Consider the following 20,879-nt stretch of genomic DNA (forward strand, 5'->3'; position numbering starts at 1 on the left):
TTGTTGCTCCAATAACCAAGAATGTCTAGTGCCTCACCACGACCTGGAAGCCAAAATATTGAAATAAAATATTTAATTAACTTTCTGACAAGACATTAAGGTTGAAATCTAATAATGCTTTAAAAGGTCTTTTAAACATTTTTTCTTAGAAATTATTTTCAAAAATATTCATGTTTACGAAAACTTAGAATTTTTTTTCAACACTTATGAAACTTTTTATTTTCTATTGAAAATTTTGAAATATGTCTCAAACCTTGAAAAATATGTTTTTCTTATTCCGTTGCACTAAATTCTTAACTTAGAATTTTTTTTTAGAAATTTTTTAAAATATGTTTTACTTAGAAATTTTTTTAGAAATTACCTTAGACTTGTTAAAAGCACCCCATTTTTTATCTGATCAAAGGGGGAGAAGAATGTTAAGTCTAGGGGAGGTGTATTTAAATTTTCTTTTAAAAAAATCTTACTTACACTTATTTTTCAACATTATTTGTTTTTACATTATGTTTGTTTTAGCCTAGCTTAACTTGGGTTGTTCACATCAAAAAGGGAGAGATTGTTGGAACCCCAAGGTGTTTTGATGTGATCAAACAAGTTAAGTTAGGTCCTGTGTGGTTTAACCCTTATGTCTAAGTGTGCAGGAGCTTAGGAACACAGGAAGTCAAGTGGAAGACGCGGCTAGCGAGAAGGACGACATGGGGAGAGAGCCGACGGGTTTGGTTTGTTCGAGGGACAAGGTGACCGCGAAAGAGTACACCGGTGGACAAGAAGAACGCACACGACGTTCGAGGGATGAGAAATCGGGAAGGAAGGATGCTCGAGGAGAAGGCCGAAACTTGGTTTCGGGTGAGCCCTATTTCGGATGGCCAAGATCACCCAAGCAAGTGGAGCCGAAAGTGGAAGACTCGGATCAAGGCGAACAACACCGGAGCAGAAGGCCCGAACCAGGAAGTCAACTTGGTTGACTTAGTAGTCCGGGCGCTCGGAGTTACGTTTTTTACCAGATTGCGTCAAGAGCGATCCGTTATGTTGGGGATAAAGTTTTATCCCCCCAGAGCACCCAGAACCCCTTCGGGGCACCCCGACTAAGGCTATAAATATAGCCTTGGTCCAAAAGCTTTTCAACAATTGTAGCAACTCACTGGTAATCCAGTTCTTTCATTTCTACATTTTTGTTTGTGTTGTCAACGTTGTAAAGAGGCTACTTCGCCCAAAGGAGATCGTCAGATAGTGCGCTACATTTTCCTTGGATTAGCAATCCTCTGATTGCAAACCAAATAATTCTTTTGTGTCTGTTTCTTTTAGTCTCTTTTTGTTTTATAATTATAAATGCTATTAATTTAGTTGAAAATACAAGAAAGGTCGAATTTATTTTTCAGGGCAATTCACCCCTCCCCTCTTGCCGGCCTCCAAAGGGACCAACAGATAGCTATGTAAATATCCTGTCCATCCATGGAACCATCCATGGCAAGGTGTTCTCCTGCAGACAGTGGTCACTTATACTTCCTGTCTGCATATGAAACCATCCGTGGTAGAGCGTTCTCCCGCAAACAATAACGGTTTACATACCCTGATTGTCCACTGGATCATTTGTGGTAGAACGTGTCTCCCGCAAACAATGGCAGTTTATATACCCTGACTGCCCACAAGACCATCCGTGGTAGAGCGCTTTGTTAGGGTCAAAATATGCTAGAAGAGAGGGGGTGAATAGCTCATCGCGCTTGATTGCTTGCTTCTTTGATGATGATATGCAGCGGAATGAACTCGAAGCAAGCTTACAACGCTAACACAAAGGATTTACTTGGTATCCACCTCAAGAAGAGGTGACTAATCCAATGATCCACACATGACACGCTCTCCACTAATAAAAACACTCATTCTCGGTTGCAGCCGGAGGCAGAGAAGTCTCGTATAAACTCACACAACAATATATAACACCCACAAGAAGAAAATCAAAAGATACAAATGGAAACTCTTTCTTCTTGCTTACTTGTTGCTTGTTGTTGCCTCTTGAACCTTGGAAGTGTAACTACATTTGTCTCCAAGTGCCTTCAAGAACTGGCTATGAAAGTGTGGAGAAGCTCGCTAAGATCGCCGCTAAGATCGCTGTAGTCGCTGGAGAAGAATCACTGAAGAAGACGCTCGCCAACGACTATAACCTGCGCAACGGTGGGATCCCAATCGATTGAATGTCTCTCAATCAATTGGGGAGGCTGTGAATCGTTCGGCTGATTGATTTAGAGCACGTCTGTGCTCACTGAAAAATGCCTGAATCGATTTCCTGATCAATTCAGCCTCTATCGCGCGATTTCCAGCTCCCTAATCGATCGGCCAATCGATCGGTAGATCGATTGGGAAAGGTTCTGTGCTCACGACAATTACTCCCAATCAATCAACTAATCGATTGGGCCAAATCTTCTTCGCGGCACACATCCAATCGATTAACTGATCGATTGGACTACAATTCAATCGATCGGTTGATTGATTGACCCACCTTTGACTTGCCTAAACTCAAGTCCAAGGTTCCCAAACCCAACATCCGGTCAACCGTAACTTGTTGGAACCTAATGTCTAGCATCCGGTCACTTGACTTGCTAGGTCTCCTTCACCAAGTATCCGGTCAATCCCTTTGACCCACTTGGACTTTTCTCCTCATGCTAAGTGTCCTGTCAACCTTGACCCACTTGAACTTCCACCAAGTGTCCGGTCACCCTTGACCCATCTGGATTTCCTTGTGCCTGGCTTCACTCACCAAGACTTTCCATCTGCCTGGCTTCGCTCACCAGGACTTCCCTTCTGCCTGTCTTCACTCACCAGGACTTCCCTTTTGCCTGGCTTCACTCACTAGGACTTTCACCTAGCTTCACTCACTAGGGTTTTCACTTGACTTCACTCACCAGGATTTTCCCACTACCTAGTCTCACTCACTAGGTCTTTCACCTGCTTCACTCACTAGGATTTTCCTCTACCTGGTTTCACTCACCAAGACTTTCCAGTCAAGTATTCAGTCAGCCTTGACTTACTTGACTCTTCTTCACCCAAACTGGTCAAACCCTGACCAGAGGGGAACTTGATCAACTCAAGCCAACTCAAGCCTAGTCAACTTGGTCAACTTTGACCCAAGGAATATTACACCAACAATCTCTCCCATTTTGATGTTTGACAATACCTTTAAGTTAGGATAATCCATAGCCTCAACTTCTTCCTCATGCCAAAGCACAAATGAGGGGTTCCTTTATTTTCTCCCTTTCCTAGAGGGTAAACTCCCTCTTAAGGTAATGGGCATAGTACAGACCCTGTATTCTCCCTCTAACTTTCCTAGAGGGGCAAAGGCCTAACTTAAACCTTACATTCTCCCCCTATTGGTACACATCAAAAATGCTCCCCCTGAAGAGTTGCCCAACGTTGGTCACAACACCACATATTGTTCACAACACCACAATGAAGGTCCCATATCCTTCATTGTATCCAGTGCTCATCCGTGAGCATTAACCTCTTCATAAATCCAATGAAGGTCTCATACCCTTCATTGTATCCAATGATCGCTTGTGAGCATACACAACTAAATAATGAAGATGTCCACTCTCCATTGTTTCCGAATGCTCAACCTTGAGCCTTTGTCCAAAAGAAGGATATACCACCTTTCATGGTTTCGAAAAATAATTTCCATGTCTTTAAAGAGTAGGCCCCCCTAAAGACATGCTCGAAACTTCTATCATTGTACTAACAATGACTTAGAATCCCTACACCTTTAGGAAACCTAAAATTTGAAGTTTTGAGGTTTAAAAATTCAATATTGAAATTAAACCTCAACCTAAACTTCTATTTAGTCTTCTTTAACCAATCCATCCTTGTTTTCATCATGAAAACTCTCCCTAAATGTATACAAATGTGTGTCAAGCGGTTAGAAATGGTTACCTACACTAAAAATGGTTTAAAATGCTGAAATCAGGCTTTCCTAGCCAAAATCAACATTTTCAATCGATTGAAGTTGGGTCTCAATCGATTGAAACTATTTCAATCGATCCACTGATCGATTCCGCGAGCTTCTGTTTGTGGAAATTTCCCTTGAATCACTCAGCTGATCAATACAGCCTGGGCCAATCGATCGGCTGATCGATTCGACGATGTTTTGGTCGCGAAAAATACATTCTCAATCGATCGGCTGCTCGATTGAGACCTTCCAATCAATCGATTGATTGATTGAATTTTTTATTTCCTGAAATATAATTTTAGCAAAATTTAGAAATACCCTAGAAATTCTATAAAATTCTAAAAATCCTGAAAATTCATGTAGACATTACTTAGGGTATATACTATTATGAAAAAAAAAGTTTTCTATGAAAATACTTCCTATTTTCAAAGATTGACACAAACTTGAAAACTTGTAAAAACTTCAATGTTTTCTTCTAGTTTGTGTCTAACTTTTCAATGATGATTACTATCAAAAGATAGTCTTCACCAAGGTTTTCCAAAGTATATTTAAAATCATTTCCAAAACCAATATTCAACCATGTTCTTTGGGCTCAATGCATATGACTTGTACATTAGTTTTCTCAATGATTGGAAAACACATAACTATGTGTTTTGATGAACCTAAAACTCAAAAAGAATTCACTAAATCAACATCTTGAGTTTTGTTCATCATCCTAACATCTCACTTGTATCTAACGTATACTAAAACACATATAAATCACCTTATAGTTCTTTGTGAGATGTAAATTTTGATTTTTCCCTAAACTAAGGATCATGCATATCCACCTAGGCATTTTGGATTATGAACATCCACCTAGGATGTTACTTGTTAGTAAATGTCATTATCTTTAATTGCAAGGAATTAAAAATAATGCATGATGAGTTATGACATACATCAAAATGAATAATTTTCAAAAGAAAATTTGCTATAACTACATGATGTATGTATGACATGACATGGTATTTTTATATTTTTTTATAATAAAGCATGAATGCAAAATATGATGTCATAGCATATAATGGGCAAACAAAGCATGGTAATTTAGCTTAAATAAAGTACCTAGATTATCTATCTAAGTATTCTTAATCTTTAGCTAACTTAAAATGAAATCCTAGATTGCCCACATTTTTCTTCAAGAAAATGCCAAAACCCAACTTAGCATTTCTTTATCTCTTGATTAATTGTGCCAATTTAAAATTAAGCATATTTCTCAAATTTTTGGCACATTTTACTCTTCCAAAGAGTACTCATTTTAAATTAAGGCCCAGATTGACCCTTAACTTCCTAACAAAATACTCAAGTCCCAACTTGGTATTTCTTATGCTTTCCCCAATTGTGCTAATTTAAATTGAATTCCAATTCCTTAAATTTTTGCACATTTTACTTTTCCAAAGAGTAAATGATAGTCTACTTCATTTTTAAAGGTTAACAATAACCTTGAAAATGCTCTCCGAGCATCAACTTCATTAAGGTTGGGTTAACTACTCTTCCAATTAGAGTTGACACTCTCTAACTCATCTAAAGGGTAGAAAAAATGCTCCCAGGAACCCAAAATCTATTGGTGCTCCTTGGATGCTCTAGGTACTCACGAGGGATAACCTCCCTAGTTACCTTCCTAATGATCTTCCTAGGTTTCTTAGAAGCCTTGTCATCTCCTCTAAATCAACTCTAGGGATTGCTTCCCTTGTGACCTTCTTAGTGATTTTCTTAGACTTCTTAGAAGTCTTAGTCACATTTATAGTTGCAAAGATACTCCTAGGGATAACTTCCCTTGTATCCTTGACTTGACACCTAGACCTAGAGTTGGTTCCATAGCTATATGGAACCCTATGGTAAGAAGTTACATCCTTCTTAGCTTTAGGTTTGTATCTCAAACCTCTATGGCCATTGGATGACTTTTGCACTCCTAGACCTAAGTTATGTTCATTTTTCCTTTTTAGGATATTTTCCATCCTTTTTAGGGTCTTTTACATTTTATCAAGCCTTGACCTCAAGGCTTGATTTTTTTTTTCCATAAATCCATATATTTTGGTTTTTCATTTTGTTCTTGAGTATTTTTATTTTTAGGCCTATAACTAAAATTCTTAGAGTTATTGTCTAAATTTTTATCTACTTTTCTAACCCTAGGTGTGGTAGTCTTAGCATGAAGAGCCACATGATTTTCATTAATTCTATCATTCCTTCTATGTTTATGGTAAATAGCATTAAGAGCCACATGAACTCGAAGCAAACTTACAACACTAACATAAAGGATTTACTTGGTATCCACCTCAAGAAGAGGTGACTAATCCAAAGATCCACACATGACATGCTCTCCACTAATAAAAACACTCCTTCTTAGTCGCAGCCGGAGGCGGAGAAGCCTCGTACAAACTCACATAATAATATACAACACCCACAAGAAGAAAATCAAAAGATATAAATGAAAACTCTTTCATCTTGCTTACTTGTTGCTTGTTGTTGCCTCTTGAACCTTGGAAGTGTAACTACACTTGTCTCTAAGAGACTTCAAGAACTAGCTGTGAAAGTGTGGAGAAGCTTGCTGAGATTGCCGCTAAGATCGCTGTAGTCGCTGGAGAAGAATCACTGAAAAAGACGCTCACCAACGACTATAACTTACGCAACGGTCGAATCCCAATTGATTGAATGGCTCTTGATCCTGTCGAGAATCTGAGAAGACGGAACTGCCAGAGTGATGTGGCTGGAATGTTGACCGCATCTCCATGACCCCGATGGTGAGCTATCTTCTGTGTTGACCGAGTGGTCATAGGGCCTCTGGTCAACAGTACTTGCAGCCAGCGACCGGGTTGCCTCGGTACCTGGTACCTCGGTGCTCGAGGCGGGTCCCATGAATATATAAATAGCCGAATAATAGTAGAACAACTAAATAAATATAGAATGAGTATAATGACATACCCTGGCCCCGGGAGGGGGGGGCATCCTCGGATGGATCGATGAGCTGGTCATGATGCTGATTGGGTTATCGCGGCCCTGAAGAGTAGATAAATGCCCACCAGATGAGTAGCTAGATCCGACAGCTCAGAGCCAGACATGATATGGATCCGCAGGATGGCATGCTGTTTAAATACAATAGTGGCTCACAGGCCGGAACAATGACACGAAGGCCGAAATACAACAGCGGCTCGTAGGACGAAATACAATAGTGGCACGCTGGCTGAAACAAGGGTGGAGTCAGCGTGTGAACTGTCGACCCGTGGATGCTCGGCACATGGAGGCTGCTGACGAGGGGGTTGTGGCACAGGGCGCTTGCTGGTGAAAGGGATTGCAGCGCATGGTGACGGGTGGTGGCTGCCGGTGAAAGATCTGGCGGCGTGCGATGGCTGCCTGCTCCTACAGCGGTGCTGGACAGGGAGAGGACTATGCAGCGGCTGGGAAAAAAAGGGAGTGCCGGCGCCAGTCGGTGTCGGCAATCATCGATGAATGATGAAGGTAGCAAAGTGGCTCACCGGGAGTGGCGTGGGTGGCAGGAAGCAGCATCCGCAGCCACTAGAGGCGGCGGTGGTGGCGGGGGGTGCCGGTGACCGCTAGAGGTGGCGTCGACGGCGTGGGCGAAGGGCAGCGTCGGCCGCTAGAGGCTCGAGGCTGGCTGTGAGCCGGATCGAAGAGGAGAAAGGGGAGAAGAGACACTTGGCCAGCGTGCGTGAGGAAAGGGAGAGGACTGTCGGTGCCAAAGGCGGCAAAGGGGGCGTCGACATCATCCTCCTCCCATGCATTCCTCTCCTGGCGGCGGAAGGAAAAATCACCCTTGTCAACTGTGAACTGTGCTCCCTATAAGCACAAAAACCCTAAATGCGAAAGGACCCAAATGCCCCTATCCTTCTCCATAATCCCATTTGGGCCCCATAAATATATACGCATCACAAGCCTCCCTTTCAAGTCTAGTCGAAGGAGGCGCAAGTTCGACTGACTAGACAGTCCATCACAAAGGCTGAATCACTCTAGAGTGCAGAATCAAATCGCTGAACCCATCATGTAATGCCTCACAAGTGGTCACTATACTAATGGTGTCATGTGAGAGATGGTAGCGATGCCGAGCGAACTACCAGAAATAATACCAAGTTGATAACCGGACTTACGCTGAGCGAACGACAAAACGCTAAGCGAGCAACGAGTAAAATGATAGTCGACCGAGTGACACGCAGGATGCCGAGCGCGTGACTGCGAGGATGTCGACCGGGCAAACAGAAGGCTGTCGACCGGGCAATCAGAAAGACACCGATCAGGAGAGATGCTTGGCAAGCGATAACGAGCGCGCGACCGAGAAGATACTAACCAATGGATCGAGAGAATGCCAAGCGGACCACCAAAAAAATGTCAATCGAATAATCATAAAATGTGACAAGGCAAGACAAATGTCGACCGAGTGACCGTAAAATGCCGGTCATGCGATCACAAGGATGTCAAAAACTACAAGCGAGTGGCTAAGCGGACGGTCAGGAGATAAAGATCGGGCAACGAAGAAAGTGTCGACCAAGCGCCCAGGAGAATGTCGGCCAGTCGATCATAAATTGATGACCAAGCCATCTAGAGAATGTTGAGCGTTTGACCAAGTAGTTTAAGTGTGTGGCCGAATGGACGGCTGAGCGATACCGGTCGGATGACTACAAGAGTGCTGAACGAGCAGCCTAGAGAATGTCGACCGGACAATCATAAAATGTTGGCTCGACAATCGAGTAGTACTGAGTGGGATGATGTCGAGTGGGATAGGATCGCGAGAGCAAAAAGCACGACGTTGATGTCCCGAGTGGGTGCGAGGCTCAAGCGACGGAAGGGCATGGAACTCGCAGGATACCGTGGTCTAAGACCAGTGAAGATATTTCAGTCCCAGACCAGTGGCGATACGATGGTCCGAGATCAGTGGGGATACTCCTGTCCGAGATCGTTGGAGATAGCTCGACCCCGAACTGGGGAGATGAATGCTCTGACAAGCTAGTCTGCGACCAGTGGAGATTGCTCGACCCCGAACGGGGGAGATAGGAGATCTAATATTCTGGTCTACGACCAGTGAAGACTTGTCGACCCTAAACGGGGGAGATAGGAGATCCTATATGTTGGTCCGCGACCAGTGAAGACCACTCGACCCTGAACGGGGGAGATAAGAGAATCTACTAAGCTGGTCCCCGACCAATGAAGACCGCTCGACCCCGAACAACGGAGATAAGAGATCCGATATGCTGATCCACAGTCAGTGAAGATCGCTCGACCCTGAACGGGGGAGACAAGAGATCTGATATGCAGATCCACAACCAGTGAAGACCGCTCGACCCCGAACGAGGGATATAAGAGAATCTACTAAGTTGGTCCCCGGCCAGTGAAGACTGCTTGACCCCGAACAGGGGAGATAAGAGAATCTACTAAGTTGGTCCCCGACCAGTGAAGACCGCTCGACCCTGAACGGGGGAGATAAAAGATCTGATATGCTGATCCACAACCAATGAATACCGCTCGACCCCGAACGGGGGAGATAAGAGAATCTACTAAGTTGGTCCCCGACCAGTGAAGACTGCTCGACCTCGAATGGGGGAGATAAGGAATATGATATGCTGGTCTATGACCAGTGAAGACCGCTCAACCCCAAACGGGGGAGATAGGAAGTATGACATACTGGTTCGAGACCAGTGGAGACCGCTCAACCCCGAACAGGGGAGATAAGGGTTTAAGGTTGCCGCTCGATCGTCGGTGGAGACAAGGGTTTATAGTCACCGCTCGACTTCTAGAGCTCATAGCTTTAATATAACTTAAACCCGGCTGATCGGCTCAGGAGTCTTTAGCTTAAGGGTTTATAGTCGCCGCTCAACTTCTAGAGCCCGTGGCTCTAATATAACTCAAACCCAGTCGATCGGCTCGGGAGTCTCTGACTCAAGGGTTTATAGTCGCCGCTCGACTTCTAGAGCCTATGGCTCTTGTTGGAATGTATACTAAAAGCCTAGTTTTTTGTATAAACATTTACTTAGAAATAAGAATCACATTGGTCAAATGTCTATATTTATGCTAAGTGTAGTTGTCCATTTAATTTATATTGTAGATAATATGGTGTGAGGAGACACACAGAAGATCATGTTATCAGATCCTTATAAATTATAAATAGTAGCTCACAACCAAGATGGAATGGGCAAATCATTGGAGTGGTTGTAGTGTAATTTGGTATTAGTTTATTTAGACTATAAAATTACACTAGTACACTATGAGTGCATTGAGCAGGACCATTTGAGGTAGTTTCTTTTTATACTGACTATATAAAAGAATAAAACCTCTGTTATTATGAAAGTGCATACTCTTAATCATGATATAATAACAAGCACGTATATTTAATATTTATTTCTTTAATTTATCAAAGGGTGTGATTTAGCTCGTTAAATCAATAAGCCCGATAAGTTGGGAAATGATATTATTTATATGGTGTGTTGTTGATTATAGAATGAAACTATATCCTAGTAATCTAGGTTGATAATGTCCCCTTGAGAAGCTCATAAGGATTGTCATGTAAACCCTGCAGGTGGACCTAGTCCGACATGACAATGAAGTTGAGTGGTACTACTCTTGGAGCTAGATATTAATTGAGTTGTCAGTAACTCATTTAATTAGTAGACATTCTATATCTTAAACACAGGGTGATTAATGCACTCATAATAAGAAGGAGTCAATAATGTAATTTGGGATTGGTGCGGTAGTTCAATAATAACAATAACTTGGTGGACCATGATATAGAAGGAAATGTTTTACAAATATCATTATGGTTGGCCCCTTAGTTGTACTTCAATCAGGTATTTTCAAAATAATATGCTTACATTAATCAAATTTCAGGAAACCATTTTATTTAGCACATAGCTTATGCCTAAAGATATCAACAAAGAGCATGAAAAAAAAATATCTCTATGTTATTAGAATATCTATCCGTGTACTAGTAGATTTAAATGCAACAATGTAGTAGATACAAGTTAGCAAGCATGGGTCTCTGTTTCAATCAATCTTCATTATAGCATATTGGGAAGGAAAAAAAGATGTGTATGCATCAAATGAGAAGGAACTTGGCAGAGGTATACCTCGCAAAACTTGGCGCAGCGTGGTGAGGGAGACCTTCAACACAGATATTTGAGGGCGCAGCAGTGAAAACCTAACAGCAAAGAAAATCTCAAACCTAATTCAATATTCAGATTGTTCAGCAAAGAAAATCTCAAACCTAATTCAATATTCTGATTGTTCACAAAAACTCCAATAGGAGAGGGCAAGGCGATTCTGCGAAGCTAGGCAAGGCGATTCTACGATCCCTAGCTTCGCGGCGCCTCTGTTAGCTTGTCGTCGTGAGTCTTGGCGCACCGGGAGGACCTCGAGAGAGGGCGGCACACGTGGCCATGAGCCTGTCGTGTTCGTGGCGAGCTAGGGCACAGTTTTGATCCGCTACGGCGAGAGAGAGAGCAGGCTTCGGCGAGAGACTGCTGTGGCGGCGATGAGAGGATCGCGAGAGGAGAGGATCGGCGAGAGGAGAGGATCGGCGAGAGGAGAGCAGGCACGGCGTGTGGCGTCGAGGAGGATCGCGGCTTCGGGGCTTCGGCGACGAGAGGAAAAGAAAATAAGGAAAAATAGGAAGCAATGATAAAAAATAATGAGAAAGATATGCCACGTGAATTTGTCCGTATGGTTCCGTAGTAAAAAGGTCCGTAGGATATCAATTATATATATATATATATATATATATATATATATATATATATATATATATATATATATATATATATATATATATATATATATATTGAAAAGATATTGAACTGCCAGTTCAGTTGAAAAGACGATTCAAGCTTGTTAACCGAGTTAGTGGGTAATTGGCCTATTGACTCGGTTACGGGTCCAGATCAAGTCGGAACCAAATCAGCCCGTGAGCAGGTCTAAATCAAGTATTACTCAGCGATTAGAAATCCCTTAAGAAAAGAAGACTTCCAACAGATTTATAATCAAGAAATCCTCCGACAGTGGATTCTTGCTCATAGAAAGAGAATCCTCTATTCTATAGAGTAGTCGATTCAATAATAGATTAGTCGGTGCACATTTCATTTCATGCTACTCCATGATGGCTATTTTTACTGTTTCTGTGCTTGCTATTAATTCCTAGATGTGCTGGTCTTTCGATGAGAGATCTTTTATTTATTCTTTGCAAATCATACGACCCACAGGGCGGTAATAAAAGATGCGGCTCAGATGTGTGTTAGGTTGTATTTGTTATAAACTTAACATCATATTATGATTATGTGGATCTAAGATACTTTCTTGCACTTTCTTTTTTAGTTTTGAATTTCGGGTTCTCTGGGATACTTGTTGGGGTAGTTACATGTTCTGATTCTAGATATATCGATTATTTTGAATTAAAATCAAATTTTTTAGTAGAATATTTAGATTATGTAGAATATCCCGACTCTCAATAATTACATACAAATTCATAGAACATAGAAAAATGGGATGCTCATGACGAGTACGTGTGGGATGAATCAAATTTTCATTCAATTTTATTTTTCTATTAGAAGGAGCTCGTACATACTTGGCAGTATCACCTGTGAATACTCCACCAGTATAAAAAGTTCTTAATGTTAGTTGAGTCCCTGGTTCCCCAATTGATTGACCTACAATAATACCTATACCTTCTCTCAATTCGACCAAGTTATCATGAGTAAAACTCCGACCATAACATAATTGATAGATTTGAGATGTATTCCTACAAGTAAAGGGGGTTCTAATATATATTGGTTATGCTCGAAAGGTTATGAATTGATTTATAAGTCCAATCCCAATATCTTAATTTCGAATGTCAAGATATCACAAACCAATATATATCCTCTGTTAATACAAGACCAATTATTATGATTATGTGGATCTAAAATACTTCCTTGCACTTTCTATTTTAGTTTTGAATTTCGAGTTCTCTAAATCGAAAGTTGAAATAATAATATTAATTACTAAATTAAAAAAGAAAATCATCAGAACTATCTCATTTTTAGTTTTTAACTATCATAAAATTTTTGTAAATCCATATGCATAGAGTTATAATTATTGTATTTCTTCGTTTCGAACCATTCTTTCATTTAATTCTTGATTTTACTACACTACACTATTGTTAAGTTATTTATTTTTTCATTAAAAAAAATTACTAGAAGAGAAGGACTGATATCAAAACGCCCCTAGACTTCCCTCAATATTTTTTTTATATTTTATACTAATGATCAAACATAGGACAAACCTCTAAACCTTTGCTGTAAAAGAATCATAAAGTAATCCTATCAAAATGAACCACCATACCCAACGTAAACAGTAGCATAACCAAGAAATTAATAAAAGGGACAGGGAAGCACCAGTACAACATCTCATACAACTAAAGGACACATGATAAAAACAAGCCTTCACATCACTCCTAAGACATCCGGACAGTGTGTCATGCGTCCATCTCACCTCCCTGTCTACTTCGTCCGTATGCCTTCCATCATATCTTGGGAGGGGTTTCCCTCACCTGAAATGTAAGTATCATGAGTCTACGAACCCAGCAAGTACAATTCAATTTAAAAGAAAAGAAATCTGTAAAGTAATAGGAACAGTAACTAGTAGGCATAGAACATAAACTCAACTACAAAATAGAAAAGGAAAATATGATATGTAAAAGAACCTATATAGCTAATAGGATGGATATGTCACAATGTGGTAATCACAGTTTGAGTCAGTCATTTAGTTTATAATCATGACCCTAGAGGTACCTCCTAGGAGAACATGTAGTCATATAGCCGAAGCCAACATAAATTACATTATCGATCAATCAGTCATGTTTGGAAGGGCCCTCCCCGGAGCTTATCCCGAAGCACCCATCCTGTACTGTCACCACATATGCTTATACCCATCCAATTAGCCACATAAGAAAACATAACCAATCCACATTATACTTATATCCATAGCACATTTCATCCATTCTGTAAATATGCCTACCTTGAAAGAAGATGATAGAAGCGTGCATATACAAAGTGAAAAAAAAATCAAACTGAATTCTGTACCTAGATATGCTTGTATACCATTCTTAAACCAGCACCACATTACCCACAGAGGAAAACAGGGATTCCACAAAACTAACCACAATCTTGCTATCGTAAAAAAAAATTAAGGATTCCAAAACCATCACAAGAAGCAGGAACCACGGTTGAATTCACACTTCAATCTATACATCTAACCTTAAAACCATAACTAACTCGAAAGAGCCCAAATCACCATTGAATCAACCTCCACGTAATTCACACCAAAACCATGCTAATCAAAGAAGCAGAACACAACGAGTTAAATTCACACAAAATCCGCAGCAATTCAATTAGGTAGAACTTGATGCAAAGCAACATTGAATTGAATTCTCACAAATCCATAGAAATACAGTGATACAGGACATGATGCAGAACAACCTCGAATTGAAATCACTCCCCCTAGTTCCAGCATTCCAGAAACAATAGGAAAACGCAAAAACAATCCAAAAGCAATAGAAAGACAAGTAAGGCCTCTTCAATCAAGGCATAAAACACCAACAAACTATCCAAAACATTCGGAAGCAATCGGAAGGAGCAAAACATCATCGAGACTAGTTGAAACCACCAAGAACTTGCTCCTACACCCAAGCTATCAAGAAGAAGCCAAGCAACCCATTGCAACAGAAATGCTCAAATCCATTGTGGGAAAAATATGTACAATTTATGGAATGAATCAAAAACACACACTAAGATCAATTCACATCTCATCCAATCCCTTCGGCATCCTAACAAGCATATTGACTCCTCCTATCTACTTTTCCCTTACCTCACAGATTATCACAGAGGAGTATACTTGCCTTTCTCTTGCCCTTCCCTTCCTCGTGTCACCTCCGAAAAACCCTTTTTTACTATCACGCCTATTGCGATCCCCATCCAATCGTGATACCCTTCACAGATGTTGGCTACCAGGTGTGGCGCTTGACCGAAGCTCGAGACACAGGGGTGGAAGCTCCGTCGGAGTAATGGAGATGGAGAGGACAGTGACGAGGCGACGATTTTGGAGACCGTTAGGAGAATCGGCGAAGATTAGGTTTTATACCTAGGTTATTTAGTATTAACTTAGGGTAATTAAGGTTAATCAACTCCTAACTTAATTGGGTGTTAACCTTGGCTTTCGTCATGCTTAATTGTTTTATCCTCTTGAGTATGTTATACAACAACAACACAACAATAACAACCAAGCATTTTCCCACTAGGTGGGGTCGGCTGTATGAATCCTTTTACGCCATTGAGCTCCATCTCCTATTATATCATCATCTATATTTAAATAAATTTTATCCTGTTTTATTGTTGCTAACCAAGTCTTTTTTGGTCTTTCTCTTCCTCGTTTGATATGCATGTTTATCATAGTTTCACATCGCCTAACTGGAGCATTTATTGGTCGTCTAAGTACATGTTTGTATCATCTTAAACATGTCTCTCGGAGTTTTTCCTCAATTGATGCAACTTCGACTTTCTCTCTAATGCTCTCATTTCTTATTTTTCCCATCTTCGTATGTCCACACATCTACCTTAACATCCTCATCTCTGCAACTCTCATCTTCTGCTCATGTGCTCGAGTCATAGCCCAACATTCATCTCCATATAACATAGCAGGTCTAACTGCGGTTTTATAGAACTTACCTTTAAGTTTAAGAGGTACTTTACGGTCACATAAAACACTCGACGCTTCCCTCCATTTCACTCATCCTGCTTGTATTCTATGTAAGACATCTCTCTCAATCCCTCCATCATTTTGTAAAAATGATCCTAAATATTTAAATCTCTTGATTCCGGGCAACTCATCCTCTCCTATTTTAACAATTGTTTCATTACTTCTAATATTGCTAAACTTAAATTCCATATATTTTGTCTTTAATCTACTAAGCTTAAAACCTTTCCCTTCTAGTGTTTCCCTCTAAGATTCTAGCTTAGTATTTACTCTTTCATGTGTCTCATCTACCAAAATAATATCATCTGCAAACAACATGCACCACGGTACTGTGTCTTGAATGTGCGCAGTGAGTTCGTCCATAATTAGTGTAAAAAGATAGGGACTTAGAGTTGATCCTTGATGTAACCCTATCTTTATTGGAAATGCTTCAGTTACTCCCCTGAACTCTTTACTCTGGTCGTTACATCCTCATACATATCCTTAATTAGTTCAATATATGTTACGCTAACACCTCTGTTTTCTAAAATTCTCCATACAATTTCTCTTGGGACTCTATCATAAGCTTTTTCTAAGTCAATGAATATCATGTGTAGATCTTATTTTTACTCCCGATATTTTTCAATTAATTGTCTGAGAAGATGTATAGCTTCTATTGTCAACCTTCCAAGTATGAACTCAAATTGATTTTCTGTCACTATGGTCTCCTTCCTTAATCTTTTTTCTATTACTTTTTCCTAAAGTTTCATAGTATGACTCATTAGTTTAATACCCCTATAATTTGTACAATTTTGTACGTCTCCCTTATTCTTTATAAAGGAACTAGAGTTTTTATCCTCCATTGATCAGGTATTTTTTTTGTTTTCAATATCATGTTAAATAATTTTATAAGTCATTCAATACCTTGTTTCCCTAAGCACTTCCATACCTCTATTGGAATATCATCTGGTCCAATGGCTTTTCCATTGTGCATCTCATTTAAAGTTTGTTTTACTTCTGAAGTTTGAATTGTACAATAAGAATTAAAATTTCTATGCTCATTTGACCTAATTAAATTACCTAAGTTAAGTTGGTCACCTAAACCTTCATTAAAAAGTTGATGAAAATACCGCTTCCACCGCTCTTTTATTTCTCCATCGTTTACTAATACCCTATTACATTCATCTTTAATATATTTTATTTGGCTAAGATATCTTGTTTTTCTTTCTCTCACTTTAGCTATTCTATAAATGTCTCTTTCCCCTTCTTTTATATCCAATTTTTGAAAGTTCATTTTTGAGTATGTTATACAAGTTCATTTAAAATTATAAATGATTTCTAAAATTCGTAAAAAAATTTATAAGTTAATCCCTTAATTAGCATTCGTATGACCATAGAAAATTTCATAAATAATTTCTTTAATTATGCTCGTGGGTTCTTACAATTCTCCCCCTCCCCCTGTAAAAATTTCATCCTTAAAATTTGACTTACCAAATAATTCGGGATAGCGGTTGCGCATATCCAGTTCTGTCTCCTAGGTAACTTCCTCTATCAGTTGATTACCCCATAAGACCTTTATCATTCTGATCTCCTTGTTCCTCAACTTCCAAACTTGGCAATCAAGGATTTGTTTCAGCACTTCTTCATAAGATAGATCCAGCGTGCACTGCACGAACTCATGACCAATCACATGAGAAGGATTAGAAATGTATCTCCAAAACATGGATATATGGAACACGTTATGAACTCTTGACAGGTTCGGTGGTAGAGCCACCAGTGTGCTCGAGTTCAATCCATTCCAAAATCTCAAAAGGCCCAATATACCTTGGACTGAGTTTCCCCTTCTTGCTGAACCTCAATACACCCTTCATCGGTGACACCTTGAGAAATACATGGTCCTCTACTGTAAAATCCAAATCTCTTCGTCTTTGATCGGTATAGTTCTTTTGGTGACTTTGTGTTGATTGCATCCTATCTCAAATCTTAGCCACTGAATTCACCGTATGAGTCACTATGTCTGGACCCAAAACTGCTCTCTCTCATACCTCATCTTAATGTAATGACGTCCTACATTTTCTTCCATACAACGCTTCATACAAAGTCATACCTTGTAACGCCCGCCCCTCCTACTAGTAGGGCGGGGTTACTCGTAAGGGGAAAACATACATGCATATTAAAATTTCTTTTCTAAATAAAACAGCGGAAGTACTTATTTATATATTCTTGTATACCTCTAAGTGAATGCGGTCATGAAGTCATTTCTATCATAAACATGAACAAGTGTCAAGAAATCATGCGAAACATTAATATAAATAAACTTAGTTCATGTCAACATAAAATAACATAAGCAGGTCTTTTTCTTTTTTTTAGCTGAGCCACCACCACACACATCTCTTGCCTCTCCTGCGGCTCCCCTAGTTTATCCATTCTTTGCCTTTATCTGCGGTACAAGGAAAGTAAGCTATAAGCACACAGGCTTAGTAAGATCCTTTCCTACTCACAAAAAAACATATTTCATATCATAATCACATAAGCATATAACAATGGAGACATAATCATCTACATCGTATCATGTAAACAGAGCATCATAACATATCATATCATTAAGAAACATTATGCTATATCATATCATAAATAAAAGAGCATCATGTCATATAAATCATAAGAGCATATCATATCATAAAGAAATATCATGATATATCATATCATAAATAAAAGAGCACCATGTCATATAAATCATAAGAGCATATCATATCATAAAGAAACATCATGATATATCATATCATAAATAAAAGAGCATCATATCATATAAATCATAAGAGCATATCATATCATAAAGAAACATCATGATATATCATATCATAAATAAAAGAGTATCATATCATATAAATCATAAGAGCATATCATATCATAAAGAAACATCATGATATATCATATCATAAATAAAAGAGCATCATGTCATATAAATCATAAGAGAATATCATATCATAAAGAAACATCATGATATATCATATCATAAATAAAAGAGCATCATATCATATAAATCATAAGAGCATATCATATCATAAAGAAACATCATAATATATCATATCATAAATAAAAGAGCATCATGTCATATAAATCATAAGAGCATATCACATCATAACTTATTATATCATGCAAGATGTCTTTTAAAACATGTGTCATGTCATGTGCAAGATGTCTTAAAACATATCATATAATACTTAAACATAATATCAACATGAGGGTCCGGCTTGTACCACATACATACATAAATGCGCGCAATCCCTAGGACAGGGTAGCTAGCCCCAAATCTACTAGGGAACTAGGTCCGTACTACGACCGTCGACCTAGGGGCGTACTAAGGAGCTCATCCCTTTTTACTAGACCCGTTCATAGTCCGTCGGCCTAGGGGCGCTTACGGAGCCCACCCTTGGTACAAACCATACAAAGTAAAATAACATGTCATAGTTACTTATCATATCATGAAGAGTGCTCTTAGTCTCAACTAATAGGGAAGCAACTCTTAGGTCTTTACTTGTCATATCATAAAGAGTGCTCTTAGTCTCACTTGATAGGGAAGCAACTCTTAGGCCTTTACTTATCATATCATAAAGAGTGCTCTTAGTCCCACTTAATAGGGAAGCAACTCTTAGGCCCTTACTTATCATGTCATAAAGCATGCATACTTGAGCATATAGCACATCATAAGAGTCATCATAATACATGGTTCATAAGCATACATGAATTGAGCATATTACTTGTCATATCATAAAGCATGCATACTTGAGCCTAAAACACATCATAAGAGTCATTATCATGCATGGTTCATAAGCACACATAAATGAGCATATAATACATCATAGGAACATAATCATGCATGGAAAATATTAACTAGCATCTCCTACTTCATATCATAACATGTGAGACACATAGTAAAATCATAATTGGGTCTCTAACCCTAATTCCATGTAGTGGCCGAAAGTTTCAAGCCTAGACCTAGGTTACAAGCAACATAAAAGCATGTGAACCCTATACCAATTTCATACCATAAATCATTAAGAACCTCATGAGCATATTTAGTTTAGGTTCTAAGCTTCCTAGGTCCTTGGTCTTGTTATGGACGAAAGTTATCATGCCTAGTTCTAAGTTATAAACCACATAAAAACATGTGAACCCTAAACCAATTTCATAACATAAATCATAAAGAACATTATGAGCACATTTAGTTTAGGTTCTAAGCTTCCTAGGCCTTTTAACTTGGTTGTGGCCGAAACTTTGGGGCATGAAACTAAGTTCCAAACAACATACAAGCATAAGAATATCAAGCTAACTTCATATCATATCATAAGGGAAATCATGAGCATGCTAGATTTAATTTTAAGCTTCCTTAGACCCTAAAACTCATCATGGCCGAAACCATAGAGAGACATGTATCTAGATTTCATGCAACATTCAAACATGATAACCCTAAGTTAGCTTTATATCATGCCATAAGGAGAGTCATGAGCATGTTAGACTAAGTTTTAAGCTCTCCTAGGTCTTAAATCCATCATGGCCAAAACCCTAAGGTGCAATACATCTAGATTCCAAGCAACATACAAGTATGAAACACTAAGAAACTTTCATACCATTTCATAAGGAAAGTCATGAGCATGATAGCTTAAAATTTTTTAACACTTCTAGGCCTTCACTCCTATCATGGCTGAAACCCTAATTTCCTAAGGTGACATTCATTTAGGTTCCAATCAACATACAAGTGTGCAAACATTAGGTATTCTTCATAACATATCATAAAGCAAGTTATGAGCATGGTAGACTAAATTCTTTAACCTCTCCTAGCCAATTGTTTCTATCATGGCCGAAAACTTTATGAGCATGAATTTAAGTTTTAAGCAACCTACAAGCATAAGAACACTAAACTAATCTCTTATCATAGGGTACATATCATAAGGACATAGTGAGCATGTTTAGTTTAGGTCTTAAGCCTTCCTAGGTCTCTTATTTACACCTTGGCCGAAAGTTAAGAACATGGATCTAAGTTTAAGTAAGCATACAAGCATAAGATCATTTACTAACCTTCTATCGTAGGATACATGTCATAATAACATAGTGAGCATGCTTAGTTAGGTCTTAAACTTCTCTAAATCTTTTATTCATGTCTTGGCCGAAAGTTCAAGAAGTGACCCTAAGTTTTTAAGCATTCTAA

Source organism: Zingiber officinale, chromosome 9B, assembly GCF_018446385.1.
Source record: "Zingiber officinale cultivar Zhangliang chromosome 9B, Zo_v1.1, whole genome shotgun sequence".
In the NCBI taxonomy this organism is placed as follows: domain Eukaryota; kingdom Viridiplantae; phylum Streptophyta; class Magnoliopsida; order Zingiberales; family Zingiberaceae; genus Zingiber; species Zingiber officinale.